At 35.6% G+C, this 12,430-nt stretch overlaps 1 long non-coding RNA gene across 10 annotated transcripts in view; it reads left to right on the top strand.

Annotated features, from left to right (window-relative positions):
• The window catches only part of LOC119845242, a 103,535-nt gene extending 92,267 nt beyond the window's left edge, over positions 1 to 11,268 (top strand). For all 10 annotated transcript variants that reach the window (XR_006274054.1, XR_006274061.1, XR_006274059.1 and 7 more), the window contains 4 exons: positions 3,028 to 3,126; positions 3,663 to 3,795; positions 7,279 to 7,437; positions 7,529 to 11,268. This is a non-coding gene — a long non-coding RNA (uncharacterized LOC119845242). The remainder of the gene's footprint in view (positions 1 to 3,027; positions 3,127 to 3,662; positions 3,796 to 7,278; positions 7,438 to 7,528) is intronic.
• Positions 11,269 to 12,430: the final 1,162 nt, after the last annotated feature.

Below are 12,430 nucleotides of genomic sequence, written 5' to 3'. Positions count from 1 at the left end.
AAATCAATGCCTTAAACTCCATCTGGAAACCAGTAATCAGCCAATGCAGATTGCCAAGCACTGGTGTGATGTGTAGCCAGTAGGAAGCATGCTTACTAACAGACCTTCACTTTCACCACCTCCACCTCCACCATTTTAGGTTTATGGGTTGATTTAAAGTGAAGTGCCATGCAGTGCACATTTCAGTAATCCAGTCTTCAGGAAACAAAGGCACAGATCACAATAGCGCAAGGCCCGCATGTGAAAAAAATGGTTGCAATCTCCTGGCCTGACAAGTGAAAAAAGCATGCCTGACCACTGATCCTATATGATCATCTGGCAGCATCTGGGGATCTAATTTTGCTCCCAGATTCACAGATTTTAATTCAAGAAGGGACCAATCTGATTTCTGCATCAGAATTAGAGCATATCTTTCTATCCCAGTGATGGATTAAGCCCACTGTTAAACGGTCACATTTTATTTCCGGTTTCAACTTTGAACTTTGCTGAGTTCAACTTTCAGCCCTCAACAGTGGGATCACAGTATGAATCACAAATGTCAGGCACAGTTTCATCCTCACCATTTCTTCTGGTTGCTTCTTGCAGCATGGAGACACTCAGATACAATGGTGATGGGCAAGTATTTAAAAACCTATATAGATGGCATCACTTCAGTCTTCTCTGGCTCGAGCTTCAGCAAGATAGTTTCCATCCATGTCTCCCAATGGCTGGCTCGCTCAGTTGAGAAAGAGCAAGATGGGTGCTGTCAGCATACTGAAAATGCCATAAGCCTATCTTGTGGCAAATACCTGTGGAAATGGGAGAGATGGGACTGTATGCAACTCCATATAATAGTGCCCTTTTGGGAATAGGAGCAATTGCCCCACACTGCCTTCTGGGGAATGGTCAACAAGGAAAGAACAAAACTATAAATGAGCAGCACAACTCACTCCTGCTGAAGTCCAAAGACAAGTCAGTACCTCATTATTGATGGTATCAAAACTCTAAAAACAAATAGTTCTAAAAATAGTGAAACAGAACCTCTCTTAATGCCATTAAGCTCTTTTTAATACATCTAGTGCATGGAATCGCTCCTCTAGAAGTTGTTGTTCTTTGCAGCTACTAACACTGCTTGTTGGAGGAGTCAAGACAAATGTACAGGAACCAGAAGCACTAGACTAGAAGAAGGCCACTTTTGCAAAGAGGGAACTGAGTAAGGACAGACAAAATATGGTGTCAAAATATGTAGACAGGACACTCTTTTAAAAAATTGAGACCTGGCTCCTTAAATTGTGATATATAAATAGTCCTCATTTTCAGCATGCAGGAGCTTTCCTGTGGAGAAATTTGTAGAACAGATGAGCTCATCATTGGCTGAGCTCAAAGCAAGAGAGTAACAGAAACTTAATTTCTGTGCCAGTCCTTCTGTTTGCAAAATAATGTTAGAGAAAATCAAAATATTGTTGGTATATAGCCCACAAAGAATGTTGTGTGGGCTCCCATGCCTTTACACATCTCTCCCGTTAAAGTAGTAGATTCTCATTGTATTCCATAGACTAGAAGACAACAGTAGACAGCTAATAAAATACTAATCTAAGTCTTAAGGCTGAATTCGAGGAGTCCAATTAAGTTGTTTTAAACCCTCGTATGTGATTTGTTTCCTTCAGTATATGCAAGAGTGTTTGTCTTCCTTTGAAGCTTCCTAAATTATTGAAGAAAGTGTTGTGTTTAGGAGTCTCTTTTCCTCTAAGGAACAGCTCCAGTTCAGTTGAGAGTATCAACTTCCATTAGCGGAACAATTCACAGTCCTTTTTATTCCTTGCTACAGCTAACCCTTTCTGACTTGCTTTAAAGGCTTTGTTGGTCAGAAGATGTATGCTCCTCTCACTTGCAATTTCTTGTTGTTCTTAATGTTTTGGGTTTAAGGGGAGGGAATATGGCCATATGGAAATATCTTCCCTATCAAAGTGGAAACAGTTTTAGTGAGCCTTTAAGCAGGTCCCATAAACCTCATACAGTAGATGAACTCTCACAGCCGTACTTTAAAGCCTGTTAAAAATGTCTCTGCAGTGGATGCTGAGCAAGTGCACAGTGAATAGTGTTTGTGTTATGACTGGAAGATGAATGACTTCTTAGTGAAAGAAAGTCTAATGTTAATTAAAACTTTTTCAAGGTTTGGGTGAATAATACCGCATTTGTGGTGTTAAATCGCCTGTAATTTTAATTGCATGAAAAATGGACTGTGTAATGTTAGCAAATGTTCATATTGATTACAAGCCTCTTGTGTATGCTAACCCAAAGAATTAAATGTTTTGATTGTTTTTTTTTTTGCACAACAGCCATATTGATGATAAAGCTTGTACTATGAATATGTTGAAGGTCATTGTTATAATCTTTTACAGGGAGGACTGTCACCTTAAAGCAAAAACAAACAAAGATAAACAAAATCTACCTAAAATTGTCCAGAAAATGTTATTGTATTTACTGGGCTTCAGTTGTATATTTCCAATTCATAGGGAGTTCGCTGAACTCCCAGATCAAATACAAAAAATTACACCAGGTTCTCTAGGAGACGTATGCATTCTCTACCTTTTTGTCTGCCATAGAGAAATAAGGCATATTCTCTCAATAAAGCAAAGGACAAGCTGAAATGGTTCAAACTAAAAAGTTACCGAAAACTGTAAGATATTTTAGAATAGAAAACAAATGGTAGGTCCTGTCTGATCCATCTGTCTTGCCTCCTTGTATGTCAGTCTGTCTCTATACCAAGTCGATAAAAATGATTAGAGCAGACATCTCACAAATGTACACCCTTAAACCATGAAGTGGTAATGCTGTGCAGGAAAATTTTTTCTGACCTTTTCAAATTACATCCAACTGCCTGGGGAATTTCTCAGTGACTAGAGGTAATAAGGTTCAATCTGTTTTGCTGGTTGGCTTCAAATTTAGCTCCTCAGAAGCCCTAACTTATCTGTTCTTTTTATCATGGCCTTGGCATCCATTCAGTACTGTAATCCATGCATCTAATCTTTTTTTCTTCCCTCTCAGGTTCTGCTGGAGGATCACATTGTGAAAACTACGGCCATGAAAGGCCCTCCATTTATTGCACCCTTCAAAAACGAAATATTAGCATGGGAGGCTAAGCTGGTATGTTGCCTTTTGAGAGGCTCTTGTTGAATTTAATTAGCTTTTAGATTTCATCTCCATGCTACATCTCAGTTTTCACCACCCTATGTGATTTATGCTTCAGTAATTTTCATTATATAAAACTTTTCAAAGTTTGCGGTGCTACTTGCACTGTGTAGAATGTTAAGAAGGAGAGGGGGAAAAAGCATAAAGTTCTTTATGTTAAATTGATTTCACTTTAGTTTTTATTGTGTGAGCCCAAATGCAATAGACACAATCATCCGGTAAGTAAGTGAATCATCCAAGTGAGACTCACAAACAGGCAGCTGTGCTGGCCCATTCTTCATTGTGCTTCACAAAGTAGAGTAGAAAACAGAAGTTTAGACCACTTTCTTTTAACTTTGTAAGAATATAGTGGTGTTGAGTGATTTTATATCTGGTAACAGCTCACTTTATTTTTAATATGTGGTATAAATGGCATTTATTGGATGTGGTAAGGGAACACGAACATTCTTCATTGCTCGCAACAAATGAAATTTCATGTTTGTTGTCTCCAGTGCCACTAATGCAGGAGATTATGGAAACCTGGCTGCAAGTTCAAAAGGCCCTGGTGACCATTCATTGCTCACAAGATACATGTAACCAAATATCAGTAGAAGGAAAGAACTTTGAAGTTATCAGTAGGAACTGGTAAGTTTGTTGTTGTTAGCTCGTTAGGGTCCGATTCCCTCTCCACACCCTCTGTTTCCACAGCTGCTTTCTAGACTCAGTGAAAATTCTGCATGCAAGTAGGTATGAAGAACTGGGCCCTTATTGCAGTAGGTCCTCCTTAGCTTTGCTTAATCTTTAATTGTATCAGTCTAAAACAATTACTACTTTTACCTTAATTTTCAGTAACTATAAAATTTCTCTTGAATGTAAATATAGCTAGATCTACATATGCATACTATAGAACAGTAGTTTTCCAAACTTAATACCATGATTTTTTCTGAGGTGTTCTTTAGGACAGTGGTTCTGAAGTGAAGGGAAACATGGTCTACTGAATAAAGCACAGGACTAGGAATTTGGAAATCTGTGTTTTGAATATGTCTGGCATACTGTGGTTGTGCCTCTTAGTTAAATCATTTAGTCATTCTGTGCCATGGTATTTCCATCAGTAAAAACAAGGATAATACTTTTACTGATGTATATAGTTCTTATTATCATTACAGTTGCTATTACTCTTATTGCTATTTTTTATTATTATCATGCTCCCATGCCTCAAAGGGACGTAGTGAGCTTACTTATTTAATATTTTTGAAGTGGTTTGAGATCCTCAGTTGGAAGGCAATATAGAAGAGGAAAGTAGTATTATAAAGCATTCTTGATTTGTAAGAAAATATTTTGCATGTTCAATCATTTAATCTACTTCCTTTTTTTGCAAACAAGTTAACTTAGAAAAATAAGAATATCAAATAAAAGTTTGAAGAAAAAATATGAAGTCACTGTAAGGAAAACTGTGTATTTTTCTTTGAGGAACATGATTTTTCTAAAGCATTTCCCATGACATTTTTTCTTAAATTAAAAACCAAAAACCCTTGCCCTAAACTTTTCTTCGCTATAGCAAATCTTTTGCTGGCATCACATAATTCACTCTCTTTATGTGTTATCCCCCTTTTCCCCACACTGTGTCTTGTCTATTTATATAGTAAGCTCTTTGGGGCGTGGACTGTCTGTTGCTCTGTGTTTGTACAGTGCCTTGCAGAGTGGGACCTCATTCTTGGATGGCCCTGAGGCACTGCCTTAATAAACATGATTAATAATCAATTGTGTTTTGAAGCCTCTTTTGACATGTCAAAAGAGAGGGAAAGAGACTGAGTACTCATATTTCACCATTACAACTGCAAGTCTAATCTTACTATGGTTTTATGTCCTATAACATATGTTTAATGGTCTCAGAATGGAATCTAGTAAACTTTGGTCAATATCTAAAAACTATCACTGCACTGAGCACTCAGTGTTTTGGCATCTGTCAGTTTCTACTAAATAGGGTTTAGTCTGGACTAGTATAGAGTATAGCCTAACCAGTTCATTCTCTATAGCTTAGCTGAGGGTTTGTGCAAAAATTGGAGACTTTACATCTTATTTTTAATCAAATTGCTTGCATACTACTGATGTTTGCAATGTTAGAGATAGGTCGGGTACATTTTAATCTGTAGGACAGCCATATTTCCAAATTACTCTGGAAAACAGTCATAAAACATGGTGAGAATAGTCCACTCACACTGATTCTTAAATTTTGAAAGTAGTTTAAACAAAATAACTGCTCCCGTTGAGTAAAACTTTCTTCTTTCCCTGGTCATTGTTTTACGGCCTTGATTTCACGAAAAGAAGGCTGGGTGCATGGATAGTCCAAAATTATTTTGTAAGGAAACAAGATTACACAGTGGCATCTTCCTTTTTCTTTCGTTTCAAAGTTTATCTCATCTAAATCTAGACTCTGTGGTGAATATTCTTGCTACAAATATAACATCAAATACAGTTATATATGTACACACACACGCGCACGTGCGCACACACACACACAGACAGACCAAATGTATTTTACCACCCTAAACTAATTGGTACTAAACTGGAACTTTTAAAAAACAATACATTTAAGATAATATTTACTCAGTGCAGTCAGCTAAATTGATTTTTATGTTGATGTGTTTGTTTAATCTCACAGTTTTGAAGCTTCTGTAATACACTTAGGTTTATTTCTTCATGGAAAGGCTTTACTATTCTTTATTCTGAGCAAATTAGGCTTGTCTTGGTATTACAGCATTAGATTTGCCTCCTGATACTGAAACCAGGAACCTAAAGGACCCCTTGTTTGCCAAGAATATCAGAACACTGAGAAATGCCTTATGGGAATAGCAAGCTTTAGAATCTCAAAGTAAGGCCACCACTGTTGGCTGTATTTATATATCGTCTTGCAATTTGTGCTTTGAAAAACGTAGGCAACATCTCAGTTATTTATTATGACCTCACTCATAATATTTTAAATTGTAATACATCAGGGTGGTATTATTTTGAGTTGCAGATAAGATTTTAAGACTGTCACAATATGAATTTTCTTTTAATGCACATGTGTGTTATCAAGCTTGTTTTTATATTTATAACGATGAATGTTGCGTGGGTACAGTTCTGAGGGGTCTTTGAGCTTTTCCTACCACTCTGAAAGTTTTCAGCCTCATAAGTATTTAAAATAAACTTACACTAATAAGTAGAAAGGATTTCTCATTCATTTTTACATAGTTCATCACATTTTGTCAGTTGTTGACTGTGTCTGTTGCATAAAAGAAACTTGCGGTGATGTCTAAGTCTGTAAATTTCATTTTTGGAGGTGTTTGTGTAGCAGCAGCTTTGACTTATTGCCAGTACTAGAGAAGAATGTATTTTTTCATTCCTGATTTACAATCTTGAAATGTTGTGATGGCAGCAATAAACTGATGGACAGTTATACATTTTTGCAAAATAATGCATTTCAATTTTACCTCTTTTCTTCAGTCCAGAGAAGAACATACATAGTGGATCAATATTTTATTAAAAGAAAATTCCGTAGATTGTGTTCAAATAGCATCTATCTACACCTATCAGTGATGCTAAAACGTGAGATTGCACTGTGCACAGCAAAGGACTGATGTGTTGTCTGGCTTTGTTGTTGATAGAGCATTCTCTATTGTCTTATGTTATTTCTATTTTTATCATTAGTCCATGAAGTCTTAATAATTAGCTCTGTAATTTGCCAGAAAAACATGTTGATTTATTGAACTGGCTGAAGCAAAAAATAGCAGATCAATCTGGCATTGTAGGTTAATAGTACAGAACAAAGCACAGTCATAATTAGATGAGAAAAGGACTTTCCTTGTTCATTCCAGTCTATAATAAAAAGTCCCTCACCAAAGTGTCTTAGAAAATAATGCATTCAGACTGAGTGGAATTACCGCCTAGCAGATTCTATTTATCTGTAGCTTAAAAAGCAGCTGCGTTTTTGTAAAAAGCAATGAATGTGGCAGTCCTACTTAAAGGTAGAAGAAAAAGAACACCCCTTGTTTTGTAATAAGGGGATTTTCAATTTAAAAGAGAGAGAGAGAGCCTGTTGTGTGAAGTATGGTTATTACATTCACTGTATTCTATCTCACCCACCAGGAGGCTAATAATGAAGGAGTCAGTGAAGGAGGCCAATGGCATGAGGGTTATCTCACAGTCCCAGATGCTGGATAAGTTGAAGGAGGCAGAATCGCTTTTGGATGACATTCAGAAAGTCCTGAATGATTATTTGGAGAAGAAAAGACTATTCTTTCTAAGGTAAACAGTCCATTTCATCTGTTGGCTATGGGCATTGATATAAAATGTGTTTATATAAATATCTATAAAGTTCATTTTTTATCACCTTTAGGTTTTTTCTTTCTGTGCCACGATGAGCTCTTAGAAATCCTTTCTGAGACAAAGGATCCACTCCAAGACCAACCACACCTAAATAAATGCTTTGAAGGAATTGCCAAGATCACTTTTAATCAAGAGAAAGAAATTACTCACATGGAGTCAGCAGAAAATGAAAAAGTAGAACTCGTGCTGTGAATAATTCCAGCAAGTGCCAAGGGGCTAGTTGAGAAATGGCTTCATGAGGTGAATATCTTTAGCTCTTACTTAGGGTTTAGCTACTGTATAATCATTTTCTCTTTTAGGAGCAAGGAATATCATAAGCATATTTCCTAACTAAATAGCTGTCTGAGAACTTATCAGATTATTTAACAGATTGAATATCAGCCTTATTGTTATTATTTATTACACCTAATTGGCACGTGCAAACATGCAAAAATTAATTTTAATAAAGAGGTTATCAGTGTGTGAGACAGTTAATAAAAAAGTGTGTGTGTCTGAAAGCACATATGTGACTATATGTTCAAATCTATGTATATGTATTTTTGTTGTCTTCTCCCTGTAATTTTTATCGTTTGGAAAGAGAGATTTTTTTACAAAGCAGTTTAAAGGAACGTGAAGAGATTTTTTTGCACACCCTCCTTCCCCCAAAAATCTTAATTTTCAATACATATTGAGCAAAGGGAAGAGAAATATTTAATTAACAATATACTAACCTTTCCCCTTTGGGCCTATGATCCAAATTAATCCGTTTCAGTGTGAAATTAGTTCGATGACCTTTTTTGTTTGCTTTATTTTTACCTTCCTCTGTTACACGATCAAAGTGGATCCTTCCTCTGATATACAATTCTAGGCCAAGTCCACTTCCAATCTCTCCTTTTTTCTTTCAAGACAGAATCAGCCCCAGGTACACATCTTTCCTTTCTGTTGTTATTGCAGGCACTGCTTTTACCCCATTAAATCTCTACCTTTACCTCTTGCCTGTCTCTTCACTTCAGGCTGTCAGCCAACCAGGGTATACAATTGAGAAAAGCAATACCATATACTAGAAAGGGAGAAAAGGAAAAACAAAACAAAACCAAAAAACACACATAGAATGTTTTTTCCAAGATGGATTCTGCTGGGGCGGGGGGGGGGGATTTGTCAAAGGAACTGAGAGTGAACTTTAGCTGAGAGCATTACTTCTGTTATGTGCCGAGTTGGCCGGGTGAGCAAAACAAAACAGCTCAAGTCCTCTCATGATTCCATGTTTCCCACATAACTGAGCCACATATCACCATGCCAACTTAGAATTAATCTTTTTTAAAGTGACTGCACGCAATTTAAAACAGCTCATCACAGTTAGTCAGGGGAGGATAAGGACAGAGCCTATTTAGGCACAAATACTTCCTTCCCTACTCTCCAAAGAAAATTATTAAACTTTATTTTTGTACTCATTTTCAGCACAATGTTATGTTCTTTGGAAAAACATGGGCATTAGAGAGCTATGGTAGGTATGAGATATGCAGTTATGAGGAGCTAGGAAAGGCAGATCTCACCATACCAGAAAACCTGCTGTATGTTGTTTAGTTCTCTCTCTCTCCAACAAAAAAGAGAGAGATAGGGAGATGAGCAGCTGTGTTTATTTTAATACATCTCATTTAACCCTCACCTAAAAACAAATGGAAAGGTTTGGGAGTGCATTAATCTGGACCCAATTAGCATCTCTTTCTCCCTCAAAAGTGCAACCTGAGATTAATGAATATAAAATAGAGTTTCATATGCAGTCTTTAAGTCATTTGCATGTTTTATGCATGATAATTGAATTTATTTATGCACTTCCTTTCATTTAATGATTTCCTGCTCTTTCCTGTGCTATCCACATTGTACTATCCAAGAAATAGGAGTTGATAGGCAAGCAAGGATAGGAGTAGATAAATAAAACCAAGTAAATTTTTATGTCTTATGTCAACTGTAAATAAAAATTAATGGGTTAATATAAAATATTTTAGTTAAAGTATATGCTCTTAGCCTTTTCAGAGACTTTGGATATTGCTTAGTATGCTTGTAAATGTACAAGCAAAATTATTTTCAAAAGGCCATGAAAGGAAGTTAAATTATTGTATTGACATTTCTATGACCCTAGAGACTTGTGTTTCAACTTGGCCAATTAGTAGTAATAAGATAATCAGAAGATGAATAGTAATTACATTAATAACTAATAGTATTCAGCCCAGGACCTAGAGAATCAGTCTGGTTTAGAATATAATAGTACATTATAATTTGTCTTATTCAGTATTTGATCAGTAGAAATATGAGCATTGGATGCCTAGTAAATTTATCATAGGCAGGATGTATAAATTCTAGAGATCAGTTTGCCACATTACTGGCCCTGCGATTGTGCCTGTAAAGTGACATAATGGGGAAAATTGCTTTTTTCTCCCATTTAAGGTCAGATGTCCTAGTGATTACATGGTGCTGGTGTCTGAATTCTCTACAATGCAAAGTCCATCCTTGTGATGGTCATGCCAGGAAGCTACTTTGGGAAAGGGTTTTTTTTTTAAAGGATTCTGGTAGTGTTTCTCATAGTTTTGATTTGTGCCAGTGCTTCTCTTGTCTCTTGTCTTTCCTTCTGTGTTTAAAGATGTATGTGGAAGTGATCTTTTTCTGTGGTGTCCTGTCTTTTTCAGTGACTTAATTGGTTGTGTGTTGTGATTGTTTCCTGATCTTTGTAGGTAGGAATGTCTTCAAAGGCTAAAGTTCTGTTAATTTGTGATGTAACAATTTCAGTGTGTTTCTTGTCATTGAAATGTAGTTTAAAATGTTCAGTAATGTAGCATGAAATTATTGGTTAGTTTTGAAATGGTTGTGAAATCATGTGAAGAAAATAAGTATTGCATCTGATCAAGATAAATTCACTCTAGTGTTTTATGGCTTTTTATTCCTATGTGATAGTAATAAAGTCTCATGTAGGGATGGAAGCCATGAAATACATTGTGAAAAATCATCAACTAAGATGGGGCCATGAGTATAGAAAATGGTATAGTTGTAGAGCTACTGAAAATTGTTGGAAAATGATTTAGTATGTCACTATGTTGATTACCATGTTTGCATTTTATTTCTTCATCCCTCACCCATGTAGTTTGGCAAGTAAGGAAATTAGTTTATAACAGGTTGATTCACCTTTACATCAGTGTTAAATGTTTAAATTGTTTATACATTTTTTTTATTTTCTACTCAAAATAACACTGTACATGAAACACTAAACTAATTAGTTAATACTGTAAAAAAACAAGAAAACAAAACAAAAACCCAACTTGTGAATTTCCAAATTCACGTTATTGCTACCTAGATTAAGAATGAAACAAACTAAGGTATCCCATTAGTCCATGGTCCAGGTTTTTTTACTCCCACACTCAATAATAGACCTGAATGATGAGCTAGCATGTAAATAATAATTATTTTTCTATTGACATGTTTTTCTCAAAGTATACATTCTCTTCTTTTCCTCTTCTGGTAATAAAACAAGGGATTATAGCTCTGAGGGCAGAAAAAGCACCTATGAGAATGTTCATAATAGTGCCAACATCCCATATATTGCTTTACTTATCCAAGTTTTGTCAATCTTTGTATATCTTTCTGTCTTGGGTTTCATTTTGTTTGTGGGACACTTCTGTGAAGTGAGTGAATGTGAGTCATTCTTATATAACTAATTTATTTTTACAGTCTTCTTTCTGTATTCTTTCTCAATGCACATTAATAAAAATATTTTTGTTACTTTGCCTCTTTTATTTCTCTGAAAAACTGTGGATTTCTTGTCTGTTTTCAAAAAAGGGATACACTTCCATTAATTATAAATAGGCAAATCCTCTTCTGATATAAAACCCTGGAGACAATTAAGTAGAAAAGATATTTCCCCCTGTATTTCAATAGGTTTCTCACTTGTAACTTGCATGTTTTTTTAAAAAAATAATTGTCAGTGTGAATAAAATAACACCCCAAATATTTTAACCTTAATTAAATCACAAGTGCAGTTTGAATTTGGTAATTATTGTTTTGATTTACAAAGATGTTACAGGTTGTTTATATCATTACTGTCTTGTGGAGCAATAGTTTGAAATTTGCAAAGCAAGTTACAATCAGACCTCTATTAAAAGGCAAAATATTTGCTTCCTTATGTTTTAATGAAACTGCTTCTAGATTATAGAGGTTGTACTACCTAGAGAGTAAACTGAGCTTGTTAACCAAAATAGAAGAAAAATGATACAGATAAAAATTGTCTTCGTCATTTGTCCCCAAATGTTTTCAGAATGTACTTTGGATATGGCAGCTCATTTCTGGTAATCTGTAAGAAGATTGTTTTAAATAGTTTCAAATGGACTAATCATAACATATTAGTCTCTTTTTCTCTCTTCCCTCTATTCCCTGCCTAAGAATAAATTTTAGATGAATTCCATTTTTGTCACTTCTAAATAATATGCAATTTGAGGATTCGTTTTCATTTTCAGCATCACAGGGCAGACTCTTTTAATATATGTGTGCTTATACTCTGAAAATTAACTCTACAAATTACATTATGGGGCTCTATGTTTATTGCCTCCAAATGATTTTGAGATCTAAATGTGCTCAGTTTTCAAGTAAAAATATATTTTTTTCTTACGCCCAACCCTGGAGACTGAACTTGATCTGAAAATAAAGCAGAGTATTTTCCTTTTCACACAGCACCACCAGTAACAAAGGGTTTTTTAGGCTAAGTTATGCCCTCAATTACAGCAGTACAACCCCTACCACCATTGTCTTTACATTATATCCTCAGCAATGCTTATGCAAAAACATTGCTCTCAGAGGGTTTGCACAGGTGTGACTAATTGGAACTTCATAAATAAATCTGTTGATGACTCTCACAAGAATGAATACAATCCAGATCACTCTCTGTTTT

Source organism: Dermochelys coriacea, chromosome 1, assembly GCF_009764565.3.
Source record: "Dermochelys coriacea isolate rDerCor1 chromosome 1, rDerCor1.pri.v4, whole genome shotgun sequence".
In the NCBI taxonomy this organism is placed as follows: Eukaryota; Metazoa; Chordata; order Testudines; family Dermochelyidae; genus Dermochelys; species Dermochelys coriacea.
Note: the sequence above shows the minus strand (reverse complement) of the source record. Positions and strands in the feature narration are given on the sequence as shown.